Genomic DNA, 26,104 nt, shown 5'->3' with positions numbered 1-26,104 from the left:
TTCCTTGTCTCACTAGGCGTCCTGACAAATGAGGGTGCTGTTTTTTTCTCTTGCCATCTTTAGTTCAGACTATTAATGATTCTTGCTACCTGAAGTAGTGTGTTTACTTATAACAATAGATAGATGCACCTAAATTTTATCTGATAATGCTTTATGTAGCTCTGATGAGACTATAATTATGGTTGCTTAGTGTAACTTGAATTTTGGTAATGCACTGTTGTTACATGATATATTTTCAGTTTAAAAATGAATACAGTTTACAATTCTACACTAGTTTCCATAAAATACAGAAACAATGTATCTGAAGTTTTATAAAATGGAAATAGTAAATTATACAACTATTATGCCAATCTTTGTATTTACTTTATTTCAAAGACATCCTGTAAAGTAACTGTGAGAGTTAAGGCTGATGACAATTATCCATGAATCTATTTTTAGAACTGTCCTAATTGTTCATAGTCCATATGAATTTATGGAAACCAGTGAGACTGTCTTTTCTGTAATATACTTTTCTTTTAAACTGTCAGTTGCCAGAAAGAATTAGTTATTTGACAGCATATGTGATAAGTGAATATAAGAAACATTAGAAACACAGAAGGGGAAAAAACCCAAATTGTTGCTTGGAACAATGATTAGATGTGATGAGAGGTCCCTATATTTTCTTTCTTCACAAGATGGTTATTGACATACACATACTGTTGATGTTAGCTTTTTCGTCTGAGAGAGGCATTTATTCACAGTCATTATCCCTTACTGTGGCATCCAGTACCAAAGAAACAAAGAGAGTGTAGGACTGTATTTGAACTTTTGGAGAAATTGACTGATTTTTAGTTTCAATTAACTTCTTATTTCTATCTAGAGGTTACGGAAAATAATTTGTTCCATTTAAATACCGTGTAGCTCATAGAAATGTTAACTTACATGCTCTTTCTCACATGTACCTTTTGAAAAAGAAGGAAGCAGATGAAAACAAGAAAGACTATAAAAACTAAATTGTTTCTGAAAGCATTTCCTTTACCAGTGTGTCAAGTTTGGACTCTGTAGATTTGGGTGGGATTTATCTTGCCTAACTTTTGATGTCTTAAAGCAGAATGTCTGAAGAGTGATCCTTATGATTTACTTTCGACATCTGTTTTATGATGAGATTAATTCCCTCAGGACGTGTCTTTCTTTCCTTTGACTGGTAAGGGACCTTAAGGTGGTGAGTTCAGACTTCCGTACCTGAGGAGATATGTATATCCTATCACTGGTGTCTTTGAGGGGCCAGAGAGAGTTTCTCTGAATAAATCTGCCAAAGAAATGCCTGGATATTTTGACAAAAAGCATACTAGTCTCAAGCAGAAAATCCGAATTATTTTACTTTTTCACACACAAGCTGGCTGAAAAAAATTATCTCATGGTTCAAACCCCAGAAATGTATGTGGCAATAACATGGCTTTCTCTCCCTGTGTTCCCATATGTATCTTACAGTTGTAAAATGTGAGTCCCTGTCTCCAAAATCTCATGTTTGAGTCTATAGTTCAATTAAATTTTTATAAGGATAATGTCAAAATCTCTTCTCTCATGATCTAATATGTCCACATCTGACACAAAGGTGATGTGACTCAATTGCAGAATCATCAGTGTAGCCAGTATCTACCAGAGAGCAAGAAGATAACAAAAAGACAGGAGTAGAAGCAAAACCAAAATATCTTGACACCATCATCTTTGAAAGGCAGTGTTGCTAACTGAATATACGTAATGGAGGCTGGAAGATGGTGTCTGCAGGCAAACACATTTTGCGTGCAGTGGTTAGACTATCAATCATTTTACAGTGTGAGATAAAACTTGTATTATTATGCAACAAGATAGTTACCGTTTTAATGCAGAGATATAGAAAAATATATTCTGACTATTAAAGAAGAGATTAAATAAAAATATCAATATGCTGACTGATCTAGTTGACTTCGTTTTGACTTTTCATCAAAAGACAGATTTCAGATATGCACTCTTTTTCTTCATATTCAGTAAATTAGAACTAGTATCCTCCACTGTTTGCAGAATACTAAGAGTGATACTGCTAATTTTCATTTCTTTAGCTCCCCAGAAACCATGGAAAGATTACATATGAGATGAAATACATCCCTTTAAAATTACAAAACATGAATTGACTTGTATATTGGTATGCAACCAAAATGCATACTGTAGAAATGCACTGTTGGAAGTGACTTAATATCACACTATAATGATGATGTGATGAATCCATAAAGATCATTCATTTCTGAAGATGGATTCCTCTTTAACGTGAGTCACTTGAGCTGCATCTGTGTTAAAAATTCATCAGTTTTAGCAATAGCCTCAAAACCCAGAGGGTTTATATTAAACCCAAAGTTTAGTCTAAGCAATCCTGAAACTGAAGTTCATGTGCTGAAATCTGAATACATTAAATTGAACCTAGACTTGGGAACTCTAATTCCTCTATGAATTGATGAGGTAGAAGAGGGTTTTACCTCTTTTTGTTGGCAGTTTGGGTGGCAGGCCAAAGATGATTAGAAGGGGAACAAGCTGCTGCTTCTACCTTTTCTCACCCATGCTCCAACTAGGAATTTTCAGTTCTGCTGTTCCAATTCAGCTATGAACTATTGGCCTTTCCATGAACATTTAAACTGTATTAATTTCTGTGATAATTGATACTGATTTCTATTCTTTACCATCTGTTTTGTTAAAGAATTTTATGATGACAGTATCCAGTAGGTCGCATAACTTTTAAAGAAACTGCACCCTGGAAGAGTCTAAGAAAATACTCCAAAATCATGTGCTCTATAAAGATCCACCTGTTGCCAATACATCCTTAATTTATGTGGTACAATTTTCAAGGGACTCAAAGGCAAAATTTTTAATGGCTTTAGCAGGGATGAGATTTTACCCAAGGTCTTTTTCAAACTTGATTCAATTGGAAATTATTTGGGTGCCACAATATTCTATTCAAGTGCTGCCAAAAGAAAAAAAAAAAAAGAAAAAAAAATACCCAGAAGCTTTAAGTCTTTGTAACAAAAGAATAATTAAAAAGTACATTATAGTTAGCATCTTCTAGGATATAGCTTAATAGAATCTTTGGGAATTTATCCTCTCGACTCAGTATTTGTCACTCTTGCCCACTGCTTTCTCTGTGGCAGATTTTTATATAGTGAGTGCAATGATACTTCTTTTCCCTTTCCTCTTCCATCGTTTCCTTGGGAGACACTGCAACAGTTTGTCGTGGTTTAACCCCAGCCGGCAGCCAAGCACCACGCAGCCGCTCGCTCACTGCCCCCCCACCCCTGGGATGGGGGAGGGAATCAGGAAAAAAAAAAACCTCGTGAGTTGAGATAAAGACAGCTTAATAGGACAGAAAGGAATGAAAAACAATGATAATGATAATAATAATATGACAACAGCAATACCAAAAGAATTAAACTATACAAAGCAAGTGGTGCACAATGCAATTGCTCACCACTCGTTGACCAATGCCCAGTTAGTTCCCGAGCAGCGATCCCCCCTCCCAGTTAACTCCCCCCAGTTTATATACTGGGCATGATATCATATGGTATGGAATAGCTCTTTGGCCAGTTTGGGTCAGCTGTCCTGGTGGTGTCCCCTCCCAGCTTCTTGTGCCCCCTCCAGCCTTCTTGCTGGCTGGGCACGAGAAGCTGAAAAATCCTTGACTTAGTATAAACACTACTTAGCAACAACTAAAAACATCAGTGTGTTATCAACATTCTTTTCCTACTAAATCCAAAACACAGCACTAGACCAGCTACTAGGAAGAAAATTAACTCTGTCCTAGCCGAAACCAGGACACAGTTGCACGTTTATGCTTCTTACCTTGAAGCTAGCACTTGACAGAGAAGAAACAACATGAACGTCAGACAGGAATGACAGGCAACTGAGGTAAGGTTGCCAAGCAGGAGGTGACAAAAAGTTCGTTTTAAATTTATCTTGAGAATATCCATAAGATCTTGCAAGATTTAGTTCACATTAACTTCACTTTATTCCATCATGGTACATTTTCTAGGTAAAATAACACGTATCTGTGAAATTAATGAGGCACACGTACGTTAATGGTGGAACATGACAATGGTGTGAAAGCAGTAGGATTAAGAGGTCTACAAACTATGAGTTTGGCACAATGTATGTGTTTTCCTGAATTTAAGCCTTTATTTTGAACAAAGTTCAAAAGTTCAATTCAAATCATGGCTTTAATCATATGCTTAAAATGTAATGCCTAATGAAAGAAACTGCTACTAAGTTTCTCACTTTCACTGGAGAAGAGAGAACAATAATACCTTATCTTCACAATGCTGAAGTTTGGGTAATTGTATAGGGATTCTGTAAGTCACTGGGTAGAAGGAGAGTAAAAAAGTACAAAACAGGAGGAAAAAAACCAATTAGAATAATATGATCTGTTCCACTTGTGGGAAGAGTAAAATATCACAGGACCACATTCAGTGTTCAGTAAGTTACTGAAATAAATTAGTAGTACATGCCTCATTTTTCTGGTGGATGCTACCACCAGTAAGAACATACTGTGGAATGTTATATTACATGAATAAATCAATGTCACTCATATGAAGTGAACAGATTTCACATTTTAATTTTTTAGTTGAAATACCGTGGCAGACCATCAGGATGCTCTGATGTTAGTCATTTTGGAGTTTTCAGGGATTTTATGCTCTTAGATGCCCTGTGAATTGTGTATTACAATAATATTTAACTTTTTGTTGGTTACTAAGCTATGCATGTTTGGAGCAAATCCAAAAAGATGAACGTTGTTATCAAACCTCATCCAGTGATCCGTTCTGTAGTAGTGCAAAAGACAAATACTGTCTGTAAGTTAGAAGTTGAAAGCCTTCTAAAATGAAGGCCAAAACAACAGAGGATTATAGGAAGTCTTCAAAGTATTACTAATAGAATATTTTTTACATCTATGATTTACTTTTCCCAAGACAGAACTACTCAGATAAACTAAGCGTTATTAAATAAATGTACATTCAACTGTTTTTTAAGCAGTATTAGGCATTCAGTTGTTTACAGAGTTCTGACACTTTGATTTTTTGTTCTTCATCCCATTCTCGACCTTGTAAAAGGAGCCTATAGAGGTAGTCATTCCAGTACTGATATTTAGGTCTCTGTAGGAACATTTAAAACTCAGAACTGGATATGCTTGTAACATACTGCTGCCATTTTTCTTTTCCATATGTGATTCTCTTAAGGCACATAGATCTAAGTGAATAAATGTAGTCAGTGCAGCATCAAAATTGCATAAATCAAATCTCTCCTATTTTTCCTCCCTTTTTTAATGTGGGATGTTACCAGTCTGACATTTAAAACCACATCTGTTTCTATGTCACTGTTATCAAGTGTTGCATATGGCCTTGTCTCATATTTACTTACATTTGGGGCAATTTGCTGCATGTCTTATTTTACTAACTTGTTGCCTGTATCTTGTTGACTGAGGAATTGTGAGATATTTTATATCCTCTTGGGTGTACTGATTTAGCTGCAAAGAAAAGATAAGTCTTGCCAAAATGTACTGCTGTTGCTCCAGTGTGTTTCATCTACACTTTTATTATGTACCTGAGTTTAAAGGACAATGTCTAGCATGTGGAGAACAGTGCAAGAAAAGAATATTTCTTTGGGAAATATTGCTTCCAGAATATTTCTTCCAGAATAGTCAGCTTATCTGGGAAGTGTGTAGCAAGAAACTTCTGTCTTCATAGTTGGAGCATTTGTTATGACACATTCTGATTATGGTGACAGCACTCATCATTAAGACATGCAGTCTTTCAGTCTTGATTTGGAATATACATTGTAAACTTCAATTGCCTTTCTGTGCCAAACTTCTCCCAAATGTTAAATCTATTAATGCTACTTTTAGTAATATCTTTCTAGTTTTGCTGTACATAGTATCACAAGTCTACAGTGGTCAGTAATACGTAATAAAAATATTACCATCTGTATTACTATAAATTACCACTCTACAGCTCTAAAATACAATTTAAGAGAAAAAATGTCCTTAGAGACAATAAAATCAAAGCCCTTCTTTTTAAATATTCTCAAATAGAAGAACCACAATTTACCTGTTAAATGTAAGCCTTAAAAAAGAAAGCCACATTATTGCAAAGAGAGTATTTTTGCAGTTTTATATGTGATGCTGTCACACAGCAAAGAATCCCTGCACTTTATCTGATTCATCCAATTTTGTGTGGAGTCAAATTAAATTGTAGCCTTGCACTAGTATTTAAATAAAAGCAAAACATCAGAATATTCAATACGTTCTTTAATCTATGTAGGATTTATATTAAGCTCTGAGACTCTTTCTCTTCCTTCATTCCATTATTATTGAAGGCTTAAGTTGACACACTATAATAAAGACTATAATCTGTTTAGTTACGAGACACTCTGGAGGGATCTCATACTTGCTCTCAACATCCCACCCTGGTGAAAGGTAGCAAGGAACCTGTAATTGGGGGGGGGGGGGGAGAAAAAAAAATCTCTTCATTGATTTAAGGTGGCATAGAAATGATGAAAAGAATAAAGGAAGTAGGAGCAGTCTGACTATGAACACAGGTAAGCCGCTTGGGTTTTTGCAGAGAGGTAGCACATGGAAAAAGAAAGTATGCATTATAAGTTGCCCTTTCCTGCCAAAATGCCAAGCTGCCCTTTCAGTTGCAGTTGGAGACTTCCAGCTACTTAAACTTAGTTTTTGTTGTGCAGTAAACTGTTCAATATTCCACAATTGGTTTATTTTAAGCAAGAGTGTGTCAAAAGGGGCCATTGAATCACGAACCGCTGTTGATAAAACAGCAACTGGGAACTGGGAGGCTAGGCAACAATAACCTTTCTTTTTGTATCCCTCCTCTTTGCTGTCTTAAAAAAAAAACCAAACATGAATATCATTATTTGTATTTTAAAGCAAGATTAGCTTGTTTTTACATCCCTTTTCTGTTTTAAAATATATTTCTAAAAGGTGGTTACATCAAAAGTTTTGCCTTTCTTCCACAACCAATTAAAAAAAGAAAAAAAGGAATTAAAAGAAATTGAAATGCACTCAAAAAGCCATAAAACACCTCAGGGAATACATCATTAGTAGGCTAATGTGTTGAAAGCCCTTTCTCCATTTGGTTGTCTTGCTTCATAAAGTGCTATAGACATCCAGTGCATTCTGGTAGTGCACAGCTTATATTCACCTGAGGAAGAGAACGGACTCGGAGGAAGAGGCAGAGGGCTGGGGGAGAACACAGGAATTTCAGTCATTTCGGGACAGTTTCAAGAGGTTGGGGCAAACAAGCCCAGCTGATGGGGAAATAGGCAAAACAACAAATGACCACTAGGCAGAATGTGCTGCAGAGGAAATGAGCCCCAAATCCTTTGGACTTGCCATTTCTCTGCTAACAAAACACGTTATGAAACTCTGTGACAAGTTTCTTATCTCCTAAAAATACTTCGCGTAGTTAAGTGGCAGGCATCTGCGAGGAAAGTCTGGAAAGTCTGAAATTATAGCCGTGCTGATCGCCTGTGTGGGCATCACCATGATTGCAGGGTTGTTTTGGGGTTTTTTTCACCAGTTTGTTTATTTCAGAAAATGAGGTAATTGCATACAAAACTTATTTCAAAGACTATCATTGAGGTCATTAAGTCAAGCTTGAAAAATTGACAGTGAAGCACTTTGTTTCATTCTCATTTCCCGATGCATGGTACTCTGTGACTTGCTGCACTGAAGAATTATTAATTTCCTTTGGGGATTTTTACCTTTTTGAACTGTTTATAATGACCGTATGAGAGATTTCTGGTTTTTTTCTTTTTTTTTTTTTAATTGTTTCAAAATTTTTTTTAACAATTTTACAGGCTGAAAAAAGGTATTTTCCTAATTGTACTCATCAGGACTGTGGTACAGTGAAACAAAGGAAAATTTTCTTTACTGCATTTATGGAATCACTCAAGACAACTTTGATCTTAACCCTAACTTAGAAAGTAACATAAAGCACAGCTTCCATTGACTTCTTTGTAATTGCCTGATTTTCCACCCTTTCTGATAGTGTTTCAGGTTAGGAATCCTATAAAAGTTATTGTTCATGAATAAAAATGTGTAGTTTAAATAGCTTTCTTGAATTAATTTAGGAACTTGCTGGCAAAGAGTGGATAAAAATAGATTTATTGGGGAATGCAGCTGCCTTAAACATGAGGGCCTTTTTGCTTTTCTGGATTTGTCCTGATTCTTCAATACAAATAACTTTGAACTTTGCTAATAAGTGAAACAGAGGTCCCAATGATGCAGTGTTCTTCATAGAATCCTGAATTTCATCAGGGTTATTTCACCTTGGGGAAAGAACAGTATGAGATCATAGAATTAAACCTCATCATTAAGACTAAGGGAAAAAAAGAGGTAAACTGCTTTAATGTTATGTGTGTGTGTATATATGTACATATACATGCAAATACGTACACAGAGAATAAGTTTTAATAGGTGTTAAATGTTAAGAAGGAAAAATGTATTAAATCTATAAAAAAATGTATAAAACAATTTTTTTTTTGCTTCATTTCTTTCTGAAACCAAACCTGCAATCCTTTGCTATATGGAATAATGTCTCAGAAGGTATTAATCACATATATTTCATAGATATTTAAATGACTATACATTTTTATATTTGATGCAGGTAATCAATTCTTTATTCCCCAATTTTGCTTTTTTTATGAGCCAATTATCAGTTATGCCTGGGTAGTCTGTCAAGAGAGCACTTTATGACTAAAGTGTACATACTGGGTTCCTAAATTCTATTTTGATATGTGATCTCCTGTGGTAGGAAAGGTAGTCACTAATTTTTAGATATAGAGAATGAGGAAATCATAAAACACTTCTGGAAAGGAGGCAACCAGGTAGTTAAAGAATGCCTGTTCATCTCACCTGTGACTACTTAATGGTTCAGTATCATAAAATACAACATAAAAAGCAACTGAGGAAGAACTTGATGCTCATTAATCCTTACACTTACTTTTAGCTATATTAGCAGAAAGATGATGTAAGGTCAATGCAGATACACAATTTAGCTCTTCAACATGATAAATTCCAGTTTTATTCATAAGGCTACTTTTCAAATGTCGTAAGACAAACTTTATTTCCATTTCAAATTACTGATGGATACTCTACTACTCTCCAGCGTGATGCATTGAAACCACATAGAGTATCGGTAAAAAGTATTTTTGTAGCCCATTGTGTCAATAATACACCAACCATTTAGATAACAGGATAAAGTGATTTTTTCTTTAGATCAGATTGTTCAGAGGTGGATTGAATATGTGCAACTAATCTAGGTAGAGGTGATTTATTTGCATGTTTCGTAGGTTTCCTGTTTGTACAGACAAGGAGTCTTAATAAAAAAGCAGAGTAAAATAGTATATGTCCGAATTCCAAAAATGTTTATAAGTCTATCGGTGAATGATCACGCAAACTTATGGCAGTTTTCTCCAGGGAAGAATCCGTTGCCTGCCTAGCAGAAAATACTGTTTTCATTGTGTTTATTTCCTAAGGTAATTTTGTAAGGTAATAAAAAGGATGAAAAACTTCCTATAGCATGTCAACATGCTGCGGCTTCTCACATAATTCAGCTGATTTAACATTGTCAGAGGAGTTTTAGCAGTTCTTTTTTCCTGGTATCTGATTGCCAAGGAACTAGACTTCTCTTTTTGTAACTACTTTTTTTGTAAAAATGTAGGAATTCAATCTAATTTGCCTAAATTAAGTGAGCTCACAGAAATGTTAGGTGTTTGTCCCTGAGAAGGCAAGATCCTCTCCACCCAAACTCCCTACATAATCAATGGATAGAAGAAAATGTCTTTAAGACTTGAAGAAAGTGAACCAGTCCTCCTAACTTAGGCACTTGCTTCTATCCCATTAACTATATAAAGAATGCAGACATCTCCAGAGGGTAGTTAAATCTCCTTGAATTAAGTATCTACCTCTCCCACTTCTAATAGGAAATGGCAAGAGGGTACTTTAGCATAATAGCCTACAGGTAGGAAGAGTCACCCTGACATGAGAGACAGGAGCTCTCCATGCTACTCAGCCTGCAAGCCTGGTGCCATCTGTCTCACCCCTGGCCAAAGGATGTCCGGAGACAGAGCAGGGCTGAGGCTCTGCCGCCCCTTCCAGAGACTGTTCTCTTTGCTGTCCATTGAACCACATGTAAAATTCATGCCAATGCTGTTTAGCAGGAGGCAGGGCTCTCATCCAGGCTATCCGGTAGGATTCATCCAGTAGGAGTATTGCTTACGTGCAGCAGATATGTGCTTATCTGCTGCAGCCTGAGTTCCGTATGTCCCATATCATGGGCGGGTACTCTGGTATTACCTACCATGACCAAATTGGACACAGACACTTCACTCCCTATGCTACAGTGCAGCTTTTATTTTTGCAGATTTTTTAACCCAACTCAGTTCACTAATCTCGTAAACAGTGCAATCCCCCAAAGAGTTTTAGAACAACTAAAAGGCTGGGAACGTAGGCTGGATATACAGGCAGGAAGAGAAAAGTCAGCACAAACTTCTGCAGCCAAGTCTGCCTTGAAAGAGAAAGATCAGCAAAAACAGGCCTTAAGTAGATGTCTTCAACTGAGCAACTGGGGATTTTCTATATTTGTGAATGTTGTAGTCAGATACGCCTGCTTTACCCTTTTGCCTTCTTCTGTCTTCTTAGATCTTCCTTTGCAATCCACAAAAGTTTTAAAAACTAACAAGAATGTCTCTCAGGTTTTGAGATCAAATTAAAATCCATGCTTGAGATGCTCTCGCATCACAGGAGGTATTCCCCACCATTCTGGAGTGCTGAGGCTTCTTAATTTGTGGCATAATTATTACTGCAAAACTAGCCCACATTGCTTTGGGGAAGCCAGGTTGATGCAAAATGTTTTTTTTCTTTATGAGCAATGGACTTTGTCATTGCTGAATAAAGGGTGTAAATGAAAATATTTGTTGTTTTCCTTTTCCTGTTTGCCTTCCCATTCATTGTGGCTGCTGCTTTCCCTTCCCAGGTGCAGATGTACCTGGGGAAAATAATAGCCTTATTATTGTATAGGGAAAATACGAGTTTTACTGGACATTTCTTAATATTTCTTCACTGGAATACCAGCCTACAGCTGCTGTGTAGATTTAGAAGAACTCCTACTAGTGTCCATTGTATTGCTTTACTATTCAGAAGAAGAAAATACTCCTTTTCTCATATGTGGTACTTATTTTTTTTGGAAAATTTTGGATTTTATTGGAAAATGTCCACTGAATAGTGAATATCATTTCAATTAAGACCATTCATGAGGAAAGGTACTGCCAAAGAGACAAAAGGAACTGACGTTCAGACACCTCTTTTACTGTTTCAGATTCTCTTTTTACTGTACTAATATTGTTAGTCACTTACATGAAGTATTCTGAGGTGTCGCAAAGATTTTTCTCCTCATGAGTTTTCCTGAGACACTCCAGATGTCTACAAAGAAACTCTTGCAGTTTATTATTGTAAGAGGAGTCATGGAAATGCAAATGCAAATAAGAAGCAAAACTTGAATGACATTACCTTTATGATTATTAAATATTGTACAAGTGAACAATGACTACATAGATGTTTGGGCTTTCAGCAGTGAGCAGTGTCATTCAACTCTACATATTTTTATATGATGCACTTGTTAGAGGGAGGGAATATATTATTTTTACCACTTTTTTTGTTCTTTGCCAGGAAGAAGAACACAGGCTACTCATAAAGTTGTATTTTAATAGTATGTGCATTCTATTTAAATTTTTGCCTCATTTTGTAACAGTAGCAATATTAATTTTAAAGGGGTTTTTTTTAACATCATAAATAGGGTGTTTCACAAGAAGAAATATGTCCTTAGGCTGACATAACCCCTATGGAGTTGCGGAGCTAAACATTCTTTTTCAGTTCCTCTTTAAATAATTGATAAGTTATAGTCTGTATACATGTTTAACATCAGAATTATTTCCTTTTGCACCAGATTAACATAAATGGATCTTGATATTGCTGTATAAACATAATCTATAAATTTTAAAATGCTATAGCAAAAAAAATTCTAAAAGGCTCTTGACAAGCTGTTTTAAACAGATTATTTCTAAAGTTATTTGCCTAACGAGATAGTCAGTATACCTCTCCTGACTATTTAGCAAAGTATGCCTGCACCTTAATTAAGCTAGCTACTCTTGCTGCAGCGGTATGGAGATTAGCACATTCATTTACCAAACAGTAACCATAAATAGCATTTTCATCTCAAAATGTAATGAGAAGAAGTCAGGAAAATATAGTATGCAATTTGAATAAAAAAAGAATAGTTCCTAGATTTGGATAGCAACTAGAACTCTCTGACACCTGCAGATGGTTCTACGAGTAAATTAAGTTGCCATTTACATAGCTGGATAGGTTGCAGGCCAAACGTAGCTTAAAGCAATTATAGCTGTCTGACCTCTATTTAGTCTTCTGATCCAAAACCTACTTCCCATTACCTTTGTAAGTTCATAGGACAAATCACAAGAAATCACAAGAAATCACAGCTTATGCATTTTATGCTTACATTTTTTTTAAACCCTAAAGACAGACTCACAAGAACTTCCCACTTGCTCCTGGTTATAATACCATTCATTCTTTACAATGGAGTGACTTAGAAGGCAGTTTGCGTCTTGACCAGGTCATCAGGAAATAATAAAAAAATCAACTTGCTGCATTACTGGTTTGTGTAGCTCCACTGGCCATGTTGTTTTTATCTGATCAGAACTACAACTCTGAGGCATTTTTTTTTTTTGTTTTGGAATTGAATAGACAAGAAACCTTTAGCTCCAGAAGCATTAACCTTTCAGCTTAAAAAAAAATCTTACATTTTTTGCGTGTTGGTGTCTTCTATCCCAAGCATTGGAAGACAAGAAAAGTTAATACTAATAATGGGATTATTTTCAACACCGCCACTCTTTTTATCAGTCTGTCATCACCTTCTTAGCAGTTCTCTATATTGTTTGTCTCTTGCTCTGTTTACTACTGTTATTTCAGTAGTATTTCCTGTAGAGCACAGGGGAGTCTACCAATACAGTGTTACCGGTACTAAAGAACTTCTTTTACATTTTCATATATGAATACTTGTATAACCAAAAATCAATAGAGAGCCATATTTTCTGTAAGATGCATACTCTACTAGTCCACTGGAAAGAACAGAAATTGCAAGAAGGGACATAGCTAAATGATGAACTCTTCATTAACCTCAAACAGGAAAGAAATAGCAGAGTAGAATTTGTTAGTAAGAGTGGGCTCGGGAAGTATCACATGCGTATGTAGAACCAGAAAGGTGGTAGGACTAGATGAGATTTCCTCAGCTGGGGAGCAGTAAGGGTGAAAAGAAATAGTTTTGACATACACCAGTGATAACAGAGAGGCCAAGGAAAGGGTTGGTTCACTGCATATTGAAAAGAAAATTATTGGTAGGCAATGACAAGAAAGTCAAAGTTTTGAGTGCTCTTTTGGATCAGAATTTACTCAAAAGGTCAGTTGTAAACAGATGATTGTCACCATTTATAAGTGTGAGACAATCTTGAATAATGTCAGAACACGTTGGAGACCAGACAGGGGACTAGCTATACATTAACGAGAAGAGTTTTAAATATACGCATTCTCTATAATTCCAACTGTGTCCTAATTACATTACTCATAAGCTACAAAAGATTGAACTTCTGTTCTAAATCCATTTGCTAGGTACAGAAATTTTCTAGATGAAATAAATAGTAGTAAAGTAGAAATGATAAATTTTGTGTGACTTAGAACACCCAATGAATATGGTTTCAGGGTGAAAACTGTCTTTATATAGCTATGACTTAATTTCATTACTATTTTCTTCAGTCATGACCAGCTCAAAACTAAATCTTTTGCAAATTGTATGTGTTAATACCCACCTAATTACTGCTAAAACCAGTTAGTACTCATAGTGAAAGAGTAATTCTATATTTGATACAGGAATTTCTGCCTTCATTTATCTTTGGGATTTTTTTCTTCTTGGGCTTTGAGCTTATGTTCTCACAGCAACCTGTGCTTTATGAATAGGCATGATATTATTCAGATATTTAATTGCTTTGTTCAGTTCTAAATTTTCCAAATAACACACCATTCTGATATATATTACGATTTTAAGTGTTATTATAATGTCAAGTTTATACAGCTAATTCCCACATTGTTACAATATATAACAATGTAACCACATACAATTTTACTCATTATACATCATCTGTTTTTGTTGCAGCTTGACATATGCGTTTCATTTGTTGTAGATTATAGCTTTTGTGTTCTACTCATGCCACTGTCTTCATGGTTCATTATACCTTTGGTGAATAATGTGTTTCCTGATTTTTCTTTTAAATGTGTAGTAATAATACAGTAAGTAATAATGTGTAGTAATAGTACAGTAAGTGCTGTAGTAATTTTCTAGGCATGTGTGTGCCATGCCTTTTTCTTTCAGGAAAGATAATGTCCATGATTGATAACTAAAATTTCACTAGAGCAATTAGAGAAGGCTTTGTGGAAAAATTAATAATTAGTTTAATTTATTCCAGTAATTGAAGTGTCATAAGAATGATTCTTCCTTTGATACTGTTTTTTATTGTTGAAACTTAGAGAAGTTGACACATGTTGATATCTTGAAAAAATGCATTTATTAACTTATGACATCATGTTTTCCTTTGGACTACAAGAACTATTGATATAGCAAAAATCTATACTTTTAACTAAACAATCTGTTTTACTGCTGAAATGCAATTAGACAGTGAGTTGCTGTTCTGAAATGTATTGACACAGATGCACTTTCAATGAAAGATCTTAAAAATGTTTCTTGAACTTTATATACCATGTGACAACTCTCACTCATGCAGAAATATGTCATTTTTAAATGGATTTGAAATTTGTTTTACCTTTATTTTTTTGTTCTCTGTTGAAAAATGATTTTCAAAGATGATATTTAGCCCAGTATACTGCAGTGAAATTCAATAAAAGTTCATAGTTTTCTCATAGGCAAGTCTGAAATGCACATTAAAGCAAAAGTCATCTTTAAATTTACTTGCAGTGTCCTCAGTGCTTGTCTTACTCATTCTTAATGCCAAGAAATTGGTAATTCATGAGAGGTTGTAGAAAATTCTGTTGATTCTTAATTATTCAAAACTCTTAAGGATTACAAGGTCATATCCAAGGCAAGAAAAATATACCATCTGTTACTACTATGTCAATTTAACATTATTGTTGTCAAAATTGAAATAGTCCTCAAATGTAGTTCAGTATTTAACACACTTCTTAAAAAAAAAAAAAAATCTGAGCTTGAAAATTAATTAGTGTCTGCAAAAAATTGTACCCCACCCTTTTTGGTACTTTGACATATTCTACCCCTGGGCCTGCCTTTCAGCCATGGTCCCACAGATACACAGCTCTTTACGCTTGTATATGACCATATTGCTCAGTATTTGAGCATTCCTTTTCAGAAATACCAGAAGAGACTTGAGAAAACCCGTATTTACGAGGACTTTTGCTTAGTATTTTATAATGAGTTCTTAGTTATGAGGTGAAATTGGAGATACGTAGACGGAACTGCCTTCTTTAGAAGGGAACTAAATTCGAGACTTTTCAAGCTAATGGCTCAGCAGCTTGTTAAGAGAAAGAAGGTTAAGGAGAGTCCGGTCTTTCCTACTTACGGCAATGCAGAAGCTTTATTGCAGAAGAGTTTCTCATTGAAAACCAGCTCAGAGTATAACTGAGTACAGTGCTAGAGTGAGTCTGTGATTAATCTGAATGCAGAGTGCAGTGAGCCCCATTGTGTATAAGGAGGAGGGACCAGAAGTATTTTACATAATATGAGGACATGACTTTTAAATATATCAGTACTACAAAGTAATTTTATAGTGATTCAAGTGAAATTTAAAATGATTAGTTATACAGATGAATGGTGAGCTTTCAGCAGAAACAAGTACTGAAAAACTAAAGTTTTTATACCTGTCTCACAGTAACATATGAAAATATTTAATTATTTTTTTAGTATAAAATTTAGCAATTGTGTTAATACCTTGTTCATTATCATGTGAACCTAATGTCTCAACATTTCATATTATGTCAACCAAATTATTTAAGTAATGTAATACCAGGTGATTTTTTTAGCATACTCACAAGCAGTTTGTTATCTGCTGCTGCCAGCCAAATTGTCTCATAAATATTGCTGTTCTTCCTGAGAGCTCCAAGAGAATAAAAGTGTGTAATTCTTTTAGACAGAAAAAGTGAAATGTGACACAATACAACAAAGACTAGGTGTTTCTATAATTTTATTTTTAATCCACTCAAACTAAAGTAAACAAACTTGGGTTGGTTGTGGGGTGGTGGAAAATATAATACCTGTAAAGACTACAGAAAGCCTCTTTAACTTCATTGCCTCAGGTAAAGGTATTTGTCTATGCCACTGGCAACTGGCCAATTTATTGAACTTTGCCAGCAGGAATTCATTTAGACCAACATGCTATGGTAAAAGTATTAAATGTATTTTAAAAAATCACTAGCTACATTTCTACGGGGCATTAGGTTCTGTCAAGAGGGTTAATTGTCTCATGTGTTATATGTAATTGTGTAAAATTGCCCATTTCTTCTGCCATTTTACTACCCCTTTTGTCTTATTAAATGCCAGAGCGTGAACTGCAAATGTTGTTATCTCTACCAAAGTGAGGAGTCCTGAAATAATGCAAACTTTCGCAAACTGTGAGCTCTTTATAGGCAAGGTCAGAAGCCTCCTGATAGACTGAGAGCGTAGGAACAAAATGGGTTTAGCTGCAGTCTTCAACAAACTGCCCCTCATTCTGTTTCAGCCAGGTCAGAGTGAAAAGACCAGATTGGCAAGAGGGACCTAAAAGGCAAGGAGCCATGTGACTGAGTAAAGAAGCAACTCAAAAACTGTGAATAGGACTCTTAGGGGGAAGGAAAACAAGGAAAGTAAGGAGCTTCCACAAGTATACCGTATACAGAGCAAACTGATGATCAGAATATGTTTTGTTATGAGGTATTTTTCTTCCAGCACCTGCTAATGATGCAAGTGGAAACTTTAGAAGGGAACCAAAACTATAGAAGTCTCAATCCAAATCTTAAACTGAATTTATAGGAGTTATGGTTTGCAGTTCCCTTCCCAAAGAAGGCTGAGGAGGGAGGAGGATGCCTCAATTGCAGCATACCTGCTAGTGAAATCCCTCAAGAAGTAGGTAGAGAAATTATATAAGAAAGCTGTCAAACTGAGTGAAATCTGGAATCGGAGGGTGTCGATAAGATGATTGGCAACAAGCCAGGAAGATCCACAATAGCACCTACTGTGAATGAGGAAAACCTGGCTAACAAGACGTTTCTACTTGCAGGTCTTCTTCACAGGTAAATGGTCCCTTCTCAGGCAGTGATGCATTACAATGCTGCCCGCAGTAACTGAAGTTTCAAGCCTAATGACAGAGTGGAGAAAAAATAGAATGAAAACCTGACAGGCTGGAAAAGCTGTAAGATTAATGATCACCTTCCATGAGGAAGAGATGTATTGGTCATGAGTGACTCACTCCTGTATGTGATGAAAAATTCAGTCTAGTGACTGGACCTAACATTGTGGGAAGCCTTCTGTCTCCTAGGAGCTTAAATCTGAGGGATGTTGCCAAAGCCATCTAGCCAAATGACAGTTAACTGGGATTGCTCATTCATGTGGGCATGACTGATTTCAGTGTGACTCTAAGCAGATCAGAAGTGACTACGAGACTCTTGGAGCAAGGCTGAGGGGGTCAGAGCTGTTGTAATGTGCTAGTCAATCCTCCTGCTCATGCAGGAAAAATGCGTCCTACAATGCTTGTATGCAGAAGCAGTGTCACCAAAGAGGGCTTTGGCTTCTTTGACAATAGCATGAACTTGCAAGGAAATACAGGGTGAAATGGAACTACTTAGCCTGAAGAAAAGAATAATGTTTCAACTTTTAGCTACACAAAGAGCAGGCAGTTTCTTCTTTGTTTCTGTGATGGATTACATGAGAAGTAATGTGCTTAAACTGCAACCAGAGTCTGTTTTGATATAAGGAAAACTTCCAATGCTAAGTAGAGCTCTACTTGCTAATAGATTGATTCATAAGGCATTGAGAGTGCCATCATGGCAGGACTGCACAAATGGATTGGGCAGACAGCTTTGATCTATTGAGTTGCTTTTCAGCCATAAGTTTCTATTGTTTTGTATTATCATAGAGTGAACGTACTCATATCAGTGCTTGCAACTGCATTCAGAAATGCTAGGATAAGACTAGTATGCCTACCATTAGACTAAAGTTTTTCCTCCATTTCTTTGGCATTGTGTGAAAACTTCTGAAAGTAAATACTATATACTAGATATTATATTGTCTAAATGTTTTGGTGTAATGAAATGGTAAGTGAAAAGTGAAATTGAAATTATCTACATTATTTAATTTCCTTGAGAAATCAGAAAGTATGAAATCTGATGTTTTAAACTAGGAGAGACATATAGATCAATTTTTAACAATTTAATAATCTGGATTCTGCTGGAAGAATGACATGAGGTTGCTTATTCTGCAGTAATAACTGGTGGACAGAGGGGCTAAGAGCTTCAGAGCTGTTAGTCAACCATCTAAACCAGATAATCAACCATCTGATTGATTATTTGCATTTAGATAATTATTCCCATTGAAACCTATCCTTGTTAAATACCAATCTCATCACCTCGAGTGCTGTGTCACTCTAACACTAGGTACATACAATGCATATTCATTTTTAGATTTGATTTTTCCTTCATGACTTTAACTCCCTTATTAGCTGCTATCAATTACCAAAATTATAATAAATACTTTCCAAAAGACAGAAACACCCAGCCTTGTTTTTTTCTATATGCATATTGTCTTGTTTCTTGTCATCCAAGTTTCATAACAAGCACAAATATTATAGTGCATTAAATAAATGTCAGTCTTGCATACTACGTTTATCGCCCTAGTCTATATATCAGCTTTGAAAAAGATTATTCCACCTCCAAAAAAAATTCTAACTAGATCAATGACATTTCTTAATGATGTCTAGCACACTTGTTTAGTAAGATTATTTTCCTCTTCAACCGTTTTTATATTCAAGCATTTCTCATGGGTGTTTGTACAGACAGATGTGTATTATTGTCATGATTTTGTGAAGGAGAGTGAACCAGGGTTTTCTTCACTGTGCTCTTACTTCAAAATCTAGTTCTTTTCTTTGCCTTAACCTTGTTCTTTTGACAAGTGCAGATAACTTGAAGCTCCGGGGTGTTGGTGTTTTGATCTAGTAACGTGTTGAGGATGTAACTGCTTCTTTTGCATTTTGTCATCTACTAAACCAGTCATTATGACTTGCTACTCCTACTGTATTCTCAACTTTAAATGTTATTTTGCTGTGTTCTCAGTCAAACTAAACTAAAGTATAATAACTCAAGCATGCTATTTTAAACTAACTCATGTAGTAAAGTCTGGAAGTTTAGGATCACACAATAAGTCAATGATAGTCTGTGGAAACGAATTGTAGATTTCTGGTGCCAAGCAGTATCTTCCAACTATTAAACTTGTTTCCCTGTTGTATTTTTCTTTTAGCAGTGAGAGTTTTGAAAGTTTAGAATTTCTTGTATTTAATTTTTAACATAAGTCCTAATCACTGTTGTATAGAGGAAGAATATAGAAACAGCTAAGTAAAACATTATTGAAAAATAGTGTGGAATTTCAACAAAACTTCCCTTGAATGTTGAGAATTGAGAGAAAAATAATAAAATATGTATTCTGGAGGCCTCTGACAGCTTCTAGAGTCTGGTATTTCCAGCTACAGAAGATACATAAGGTTTCTATTTAAAGTATTTTGAATACAAGTGACTTAGAAATCATAATTTTAAAAAGATTAGCTAGGGGAATCTGGAATAGTTATATTTCAGATGGAAGTCCCTGATATCTTCAAAGGAATACTGGATTGAAAGTTGCTGGGCACAGTACATCTTTACTTGGGAATCTATGTGTGTTTTCTTAACAAGAAGTAAAATGGATTTGAATACCTATGAAGTATTCAGATGGATTTCCATTGCAAACTGTTTTTCTTTGGTGTATAGTAAAATTGTTTTAAATTGCAAATGAAAGAGGTACTCAAGAGGAATATATTTCACTATTTTGTGAGTAGATGTTTTACTGATGATTACCTACACCAGCTTTTTTACTCTTAGTGTGATTGAAACTGCAGTAATCATACTCCAATGAGCAACCACTATTATGATATAAACCACAATTATCCAGTTGCATTTCATTATCTGAAGCAATGCTTCTTGTATCTCCTTCTGGGTCATTTTTTTTCATATTTTTTCAATTCTTGTTGTTCACAGTCTTTCTAGTAAATCTTTAGTAGAGAGACGTATGTTTCTCACTTTCAGATGGGACCATAATAGCTTTTTCAGGCACTGGCTTTCGGTTGTTACCATTGTCCCTTTAATAATATGCATGTTGCTGCTCTATTTTAATTATGGAGATTCACTGTTGTGAAACTGTGTTGTTTGTAACACAAGTATCTTCTTTAAAGAAGCACAATGGCAATATTATCATTAAGGTAATGTCCAGACTTAGGAATAGGTGTTAAATATTGCAGGATTAAATGAAGTCAGTCATCTGTTACGTGAACCTTTTTTTTTTTAAATTTAAGTAAAAGTAATTGCAGTCCTATTATTGGAACATCACAGATGTGTGAAGACTAGGTTTTGTGCTTTTGTCCTTAGGGCTCCCACTATACTTTCATGTAATAGGCACAGATCTGGTATTTCTTTGTAATATCCGTGCATTACTGCTGTGCTGGTGGTGTTCAATGAATCACTGAATCCTTTTGAGTGAGAAAGCAAATAAAAGAAGTTTGATGGTGTGCAGGTTTGCAGTCATAGTTCAGATGGCCATTTGTCCTTTGATAGTGCTCTTCCATGCCATAAATTGATAATAACTCAATATACAAATCTTTTTTTTCCATACATCGGTTCAAGACCTCTGTTAGGAATGATTTGTATTCAGCTGATTTGCTTTTTGGGAGAGCACTCCTGAGTCTTACTAGCTATGCTTTGTTGTCTCCAAAAGTATTTATCAAATATCTGCAGGTATGGGAGCTCACCAAAACATGCAAGCTCTCTGTATACTTTGTACAACTGACTAATACAAGGGCAGTCAGTACAAGAATTTAAAAGGAGGCTTGTAGAATTATAGGACTGCTTTCCAGATGAGACCTCAAGACTATCTCAGGCTTTCTTCTTCTACTTATATGTAGGATTCAAAGGAAAAATTGTAGTTTCCAGATGGATTAAGATGATCCACGAGAACTTTAACTGCTAATATTTAACCAGAAGAAAGATCCATCTAGTCCTGTGTCTGGCAATAGCAGAAGTATAGTTGTATTTCCCTTTGTCTTTCCAGCCAACTGCTACTTTGGGACTTCTTCAGTCAGCTGATAAGGGACTTCCTGAATTATGCCTCCTGTGTCTTAATTGTCTAGACTCTTTAAAAGTATTTGATCTCTTTTTGCAATTTTTTTGACTCCTAAGAGAGATTTTATAACATTTATTATATAAGTTGGAACATATATCATCTTGTTTCTCGCTTTTGTTCTCCTCTAGAAACCATAGTGAGAATGATTCAGCCTACAGGAATCTATAGGAACAGACTCTAAAGCAGACGTCATGGTTATGCTTATGTATTATTCAGTGTTGTATCAAGCCTCTCTATATGAATGTTCATATATTCTGTTTTTTCCCTTTCTTCCTTAAAGGAACTTGATGCTGAGTCCGTTCAGGCTGAGTGCATTTGCAATCCAGTCTTGAGAAAAATCTGAGTTAGGCATGAAAATACTAGAAATCATGGCAGTAATCCCAATCTTTCTGTCCTTTGAACCATTTAACGGGTAAAATGTGATCAACAGACAACAGAGAATGGCGTCATCCCTGGTCGGTCAGGAGGCAGACATAAATGTTGCATTAAATAGTTCCTATGCTCCCATATTTTCCAGAACACATCGCCAGATCACTTTGCATATCATAGCTTATATGGATTTTCAGCCTAAACTCTAAAATCTACTACAGCTTGTAAAACCAGCATCAAGAATTCCTACATTCAGTCTATAGGCAGTTATACATATATTTGAATGTATTCACCAACATATGATATATTTCGTGTGAACTGTTGCATGCTTCTTTCAAATTTTCTCCGATTCCCTGCATTTTTCAATGCACATATACTCGTGGATAACAAAATTTCACAACCTTACCACAACTTACCTATCACACTGAGCAAACAAAAGCCTAGCAAGGGCAGAAAATAAGACTAACCAACTAATAATTCCAAATGTTAGTTATTTACTCATTCATTAACATAAGATTATCACAGCATGGATTCATGTTTTTTTCCAAAGTGCTCCAAATTGTAATGATCTTGCTACCTATTCGCAATCACTTAACATCCCAATGGCATGAAGTGTATTGTTGCTGTAATGCACGAGATAAAGTTAAGAACTATTTAATGAATTTACATTCTTGTCAAGCTATTATATTTTAATTAGCTGTTAATGAATGTAAATCAGCAGTTGTGTAATGCAAACAATTGCTGAAGAAGGCTACAGAGTCTAAATTGTTTGGGAAATCCAGATATATGGCCAGCATAAATTAAAATAATAAAGGATTCTTTTTTAATTGGAAAACTTCTGATAGGGAAGGAGACCTGCAAAGTTACATGACATCTACAGGCTGCAAGAAAATGGTAGATTAAGTCATACGTGAAAGTGTGGGAGAATCCGATCTACTGTCTCAGTCAACAAAATACTGGGCAGGAGCTGGTGCCCACTCATTCCAAATGTTGCCCTTCAGTCTTGGCTGTTCCTGTAGGTACTCCGAGGGAATGGTCTCCGTCAAGCATTCTGTCCTGACAACTAACACTTGCTATATTATTGCTTCTTGCAGAGGACCAGTTGTGATACCTGAGACTCACACTGTCATTAATCATCTTTCCCAGTATCACATTAGAACTGTGAGCCTCTCATTTACAATACAGTTTTTCAGGAAATAGGATTAAAGCAAGCATGGGACACATAGAGTTTTCAAACATATGATTGCTTCTATTTAAATTTTTAAGAATTGGAAAAACCTGGAATCAGTGCCCTTATCTCTAGATCATACTGCCCTTAAGAGTCCTTAGGGTGGTATGTGCTCATTGAAAGGCACATTTCCTCATCATCTCATGAGGATCCTTTGATTACATTGGAATAGCAAATTTCATTAAAACAAATAGATAAAAAAGGTCAAACAAACCCCTAATAAATAGCAGTTTTGAGATTACATTTTAAAATCCTGTTATGCAAACTGAAAATAGTTATTGCAGTGCTATTTGCTCAAAGAAAGTCTGAAATAGTATCTCTCAGAGGACTGAACAATTCAGTTCAGTTTCAACCAGATGTGAAAGTTTAAAACCCAGTTTTTGTGAGCTTCATCAGCTGCATTCCAGCAGAGGGCAACAATAATAGGGTACAATTCACAGAAAAAGATAATAGTATGGAAGGGTATTCTTCTGGATTACTGCTTCTCTGGCATGAAAACTATTAAATAAAATAAAATTAAATTAAAAACAAAAAGTTGCAATCGTTGTGCACACCTGAAGCCAAAGCCTGCTCATCTGCTCACCCTGCTAAGGAGTGATGTGTTCCATGTTCTTATTTGTTTCTTCTGCAGAGCGGGCACAGCCATCACTGTGAAAACTATCCATCTGTGGTGGCAACATCTAGTACACAAAATTAACTGAATTTGGCCATGGTGCATTCTTCTCTATGTCTCACTTCATATCATCTCCCTGTCCAATATTCTTCATGGCTATGATCTCCTAACATATTTGGCCAGCTGAATTTTTGGAACGTATCTAGTCATATATGTTTGTACCCTTATCACAATCAATTATGCTTCAAACCATTCTTCTGTCATAGCTTCCACTAAAATCTGTTCTTCCATTATTGGTCCTGTAGGCAGCATCACTTGCCTATTTACTAGTCAGATGCAATATACTGCAGAGACCTTATTTTTGATGCCTTCTTCCTCCTTCCATGTTTAGGTGATCACCAAATCCCAAACTACTTTTTCTACAGTGTTCTTAGATTTTTTTTCCTAATCTGCATTCATGGAAGTTGAACCAGAATAGAATTTCACCCCTCAGCACCTGTTTTTTGAACATGAAGTAGAAGCAGGTAGTTCTTGCTAGCTTCAATTCAACTTTCATAATGCTTCCTGTATCTTTGCCTTCAGAACAGAACTTGTTTACTAGCTTCTCCTTTTTTCTCCTTTTGTGCCACTCCTGATTTTTTATTGCTCTGGATAAACACATCTTTCTAAAGAATGTTCTCAGAGCGCCTGCCTTTCTTTCTTAGTGTAGTATCTGTCAGGGTGTTTTATTTAAAAATATTACGTGCATATATGTTTACAGTATATTGTACTGGTGTCCTCTGATGAAAACAAACATTATTCATTTGCATCAGTTACATAGTGTTGTGTGCTGTGATGGTGTTTAATAAATAATAGTATCACAATGAGTTCAGTAACGTTATGGAAGACTGAAGGAACATTTCTCTTTTAGCATATCTATCAGGTAACAGAAGATATTTTTTTCTCTTTTCATTTGTGAAAAATATTTACATTTAGATTTTGATTCTTAAGGATTGGTGGATCTAGATCATCTGTAGATTAAATTTTAGTGTATTTTTTAACATGCTGGGAAGAACAATGTTGGCTAATGTTTTTCTTTCCTTATTCTCAAGAGAGTATATCTCATAATCTTAAAGATCAGTGACTTCTGCTACCTAATTGTAGAACTTTTTGGTTTTTATGTAACGTCCAATATTTATGCATGTGAATGATACACATTTAGGGTGTTCCTAAAACTAATCAAACTTAACAATTTTTAGTTCCAGGTAGAACTGAACATCTATAATGCAGTTTGCAAACTATAATGTAATTAAAATTAATACATTTCAAGAAATCATCACCATATTACCTGAAAGATAAACATGATTGTTTTAATTCGTCAAAGTAACAACAGTTAAAACAACTATGCAATGTACGTGCTTACATCGTACTTTAAAAAATTAGCTGGAAATTTGTGAATGAGAAAATTATGTTTGGATCATGCATTTACATTTCCCAGCAGCATTTAAAAGTACACAAGGCTCCTAATATACTTTATTTCTGTTGAAAAATTTAATCTCTATATATGAAATAAACAAAAATACTATCAAAGTATTTAATACGTAACTGTAACTTGCCCCTAAAGAGATATTTTCAGTATTTTGTTTAGAACAGTAAAATCTGTTTTTCTTGACAATGTTCTTTCGTAACTTAAATTTTTCACAGTATTGTCTGTAGTCTTTGCTTAAACTGGAAGGAAATACACAGTTTTGACAAGGATTTTAATAGCACCTACTAACACAAACCAGGATTTATCATGCTGAAGTATTTCATGTCAGATTTAGGAATAAATCCCAGAAGTCTTGAAATCTCTGTTTTTCTGTCAAAAACCTGTGGTTTTCATCCACCTTTTCTTTTAAGAAATCGTGTAAGATAGTTGGTATCTTATAAAGTGTGGATTCATTTTATTTTAATACTTTGTCCACCAAATGTCCTAGCTCGTCTAATGCTTCCCCTTAACTTACATTGAAGAAAGGAGGAAACTGAAGCTGAGGTACCTGCAAGAAGGGAGGGTGGAAATGTTCTTCTGACACTTTTAATTCAGGATATATTTGAAAACCAACTGAAATTGCTTGTCAGCATGTTCTTGACAGTGACTCTTATCCTTTGATAGTGAAACTGTGGGATGTCAGTGACAGACTTACAGACTTGCTCAGTATTTGCATGAAGAATGCAGAGGTTACCACTGCAGCAAAGTCTGTTTTTAAAGTCTGCAAAACACAGTGCCACTCACATCTCTGCATATAGTTGTTTAGAGATGATATTGTAAACACTGGAGGAAATTCAGTGGTGATTCTTCTTTTCTTCTAAAAAGATATC

At 35.4% G+C, this 26,104-nt stretch overlaps 1 protein-coding gene across 2 annotated transcripts in view; it reads left to right on the top strand.

Annotated features, from left to right (window-relative positions):
- SNTG1 (syntrophin gamma 1) overlaps positions 1-26,104 on the top strand; it is a 161,058-nt gene that overhangs the window by 62,705 nt on the left and 72,249 nt on the right. The window lies entirely within an intron of this gene.

This window comes from Gymnogyps californianus, chromosome 2 (assembly GCF_018139145.2).
Source record: "Gymnogyps californianus isolate 813 chromosome 2, ASM1813914v2, whole genome shotgun sequence".
NCBI classification, from domain to species: Eukaryota; Metazoa; Chordata; class Aves; order Accipitriformes; family Cathartidae; genus Gymnogyps; species Gymnogyps californianus.
This window is presented reverse-complemented; position numbering and strand designations above follow the sequence as displayed.